Source organism: Malurus melanocephalus, unplaced genomic scaffold (assembly GCF_030028575.1).
Source record: "Malurus melanocephalus ecotype Western Australia unplaced genomic scaffold, MMel_1.1 scaffold_133, whole genome shotgun sequence".
Lineage (NCBI taxonomy): Eukaryota > Metazoa > Chordata > Aves > Passeriformes > Maluridae > Malurus > Malurus melanocephalus.
In genome coordinates, this window is record NW_026623365.1 from 562809 (window position 1) to 566507 (window position 3699).

A 3699-nucleotide genomic window follows, 5' to 3' on the forward strand; every position below is an offset into this window, starting at 1 on the left:
TTTTCTTGTCGTAATCTCATCCTTTTGCTTTCACTAGAAAAAGTTTCTTTCTTTCCCGAGTATATAAGAGTCCTAATATTTAGTGTCACCTCAGGCTTCACTGTGCTCATCAATGCTTTTTCTTCTTTCTTGAAAACAGGCTCTTCATTCCCCTAATTGTTCTAGTAGTCACCCTCTGTACATATCTCTTTCAGTTCAGCCTTCAGGGTGGYCAGACTGCAAATAAACTTCCCAGATTTTATCAGTGAGTCATGCAATGGCACTAGTGCTAAATCTGCACAAAAYATGAGTCCCAGAATTGTTGGGGCTGTAAGGGGCCTCTGAAGATCATCCAGTCCAACCCCMCTGCCATGGCAGGGTCACCTAGAGCAGTTTACAGAGGAATGTGTCCAGKTGRGTTTTGTACAGCWCCAGACAGGGAAACCACACAACCTCCCTGRGCAGCCTTTCCCAGTTCTCTRCCACCCTCAAAGTAAAGAAGTTCTTCCTCATGTCAAGGTGGCAGTCCTTGTGTTTGAGTTTATGGCTGTTGCTTCTCATTCTGTCACTGGGCATCACTGAAAAGAGTCTRGCACCATCCTCTKGACACCTGCCTTTGAGATATTTATATATCTTGAATAAATTGAATACAAAAATTGAATTTCTATATCTAGAACTAACTGTACCTCAAGCAGCTGGGGCTCAGGCAGATCATGATGTTAGAGGAGCTTAACACATTCAGCACATGGACATCAGCCCAGCCACTGACACCTTGCTCAGCAAATGTGAGGTAGCTTTTCTTCATTGGGACTCACGTAGGTAAATGCAGTTTATACTTGCCATGAGTTAAAAGCAGTCACATGAATGGTTATTGTGATTCACCTGACATTAAAGCCACAATATTAATTAAAATCCTGAACTCATCACATATCCCCCTGATGAGCTTCCAGCATCTATCAGRATTTCTTGTCACTAATCTGTCAGACCAACCATAATCTTGAGCTTTTTACTACTAAATTTCATGCTAGTTCTTTTATTCAAATCCACAGCTGACATCTTGTTTTCTAAAATCCCAAGCTTTCCCTCACAGACACTRCCACCTTAATTCATTAGCGAATTTCATTGTCTCTCTTACACACTAAATATGAAAATCCACAGGTCACCTACCTCTCACATGCTGCTTCCCTGCAGGTAGTCAATACATAATCCACCTCTAAATTCTTTCTCTGTTTCTGTCTTTAACTACTGTTACAAAGAAAACCCATACTGCTTAGCTCAGAGCAGCTAAACGTGGGTCAGAATGGTTTATTGATTCACYAATGTTAGATCTGGCCAGTCATAATTCTGTACAGCCAAGTCTTGGAAGCTTCCAAGGACCAAGACCCCACAATCCCCCTTAACAACACTCTCAGCAGTCTATACATGCAGTTACTTCTTTTATCTTTGTAAAGACTATCCAACCTCCCATGTCACCACCCGTGTTGAGTGATAAGCTGAGTGCCCTTTGATAAGTTTTGTAGCTCTGTTGAAGTCTGAAAACATCATCTGTGTAAACTCCCCTTCAACAGAAGTCCAAGGCTGTGGGTTTGTGAAGGTTATCAATTTGCCACCAATACTAATACCGAGCTGGCACTCACCTGTGTTTGTACCATTACGTTTTCAGGTTGTTTCCCTTCACTAACATAACTGTGTATGTAAAACTACACATAATTGATCTGCCATCAGTGAACTACAAAGTCAGGATCAGTATCAGAAATATAATGGGAAAACCATGAAAACAAACCCYACAAAATGTTAATAAACACCTACAGAATTTGAAACATCCTTCTAATAACTGATCCCAAAGAGCTCTAATGACGTTCACACAAAGATTTATAAGCACATCTGCCTCTTCCCACAGGATGTGTGGGTGAAATGCACACACTCTGTCTCCTGGGAATGCAGGCTCCCCTACAGGCACACCCTCCTGAAATGCTCTRGTTTCATGAGCACCTGTGCAGCTCCCTGCAAGCTGTCGATGTTGGAGAGAGAGCACCCAGTGAGTTCATGTGCAGAGACAAAGCTGAGCAGTGCTCCCTGCTTGTCCAGCATGTGCTGTCTCCTGCCCATCAGCATGGCAGGCAGCTCACAGAATCCGACAGGGGTTGCTCTTGCTGGCTGAGGCAGAGGTGTGATGCCAGAGGGGTGACTTATGACAGTGTCAAAATCATGTTTTGACAGTCATCTGTTTTCACTCACAGCTCTTTGTCTCTCCTGTGAAACATTTCCATGCTGCCCAGAGAGGTGTGGAATGTGGAATCTCCATCACCAAAGACATTCAAGAACCATCTGATCTCAGTCCTGTTCCATTTKCTCTGGGATGGTCCTGCTTGAGCAGGGAGGTTGGACCAGATGTTCCACTGAGGTCCCTTCCAACCTGACCAATTCTGTGATTCCATTTCTTTTATATTTATTTTCACACTATTTCCTTCCTTGGTTAAGAATTTTTGGAAGTCGCTTGGTTACTTTTTAAGTCAGCTGATGCTCACTTGCCTCTTCTAGCAGGAGCAGTTTGGGGCAAAAGCCCTTCAGACAGCTTCGAGTATTTACCCCTCTTCCCCACCCTCAGCTATTTAATAGGCTTTGTTAAGAAGGGCATTTGCTAAGGGCCCCCACATCCCACTAACAGTGCATATAATTTTCCTGTAGACATAAAACATTTAGTGTCAGAATCCCACCTCATGCATATCCCCAGAGCAACGATTATATAACATGAAGAATTCAAATAATTGTGTTATAAAAACACATGTGGTACACATATTTTTACATATTAATTTATATTAAAGCATTTTAATTTTGGTTTTTAACTTTATACAAGGCATTTCTGACCTATAATTGTTACCTGTATACACCGAACACCATATGAAATATGGTATGTCTATGCATATATTAATAAATATAAAAAGGGGGAAAAAAGGATATGGAAGTGTTGTCACCTCCAATGAGCTAAACAACACTTATTTCTGAATGATGTGTTTGCACTTGTCTTTCTTGTCTCTCATCAGTTATCTACATCTGCTATCATGCTTTGAAGATACATATTGTTCTTCAACATAGTATTTTTTGTAAGAGTAGGTTCAGTCCTACTAAGCAGTCACACCTACTCAAATGACTCAAATGAAAGCAGTATTTTTTATGAATACCCATGTTTGCCAGGGAATGTCTGAGCATGCTACCATTAAATTCTTATTTTAACTTCATATATTCTAATAGTTTTTTTCTTTTCTTGTGTTCACATAATCTGCAATCCTCAGTTGTGAGTTTTCTGCCTCTTATAATGAAAATAGCTGCTTTCAATTGAAGCCATGTGGTTACAGATCCTCTCCCCAAAACATGGGATAAGCAAATTAGGGCATCTATTTTGTTATYTGAAAATGACTACATAATACACTAGTTTAGATCTCATTTAAAAAGAAGCCATCTTTCCCACCAAGGWACGAAAGTACTTGGATGTAGAATTCATTTCACAGCTTCCTTTGAAAAATGGCAGTTGGTCTGGCAGTTGACTCAGGACTATTATTCCCAGATCCTCACAAGAATGCCCCAAGAACAGTGTAAATAATCTCAAATTCCATAACACCCCCCTCTTCACAAGCTCATAAGGAGAACTTTAAGGACATCCTGGAATGTTAAGTTTCTACCAAGACTATTATGCTTTTTTTTTTTTTTTTTTTTTTTTTT

The 3699-nt window shown here is 40.5% G+C and overlaps 1 protein-coding gene across 1 annotated transcript in view; it reads right to left on the bottom strand.

Annotated features, from left to right (window-relative positions):
• ADCY2 (adenylate cyclase 2) overlaps window positions 1-3699 on the bottom strand; it is a 203583-nt gene that overhangs the window by 27381 nt on the left and 172503 nt on the right. The window lies entirely within an intron of this gene.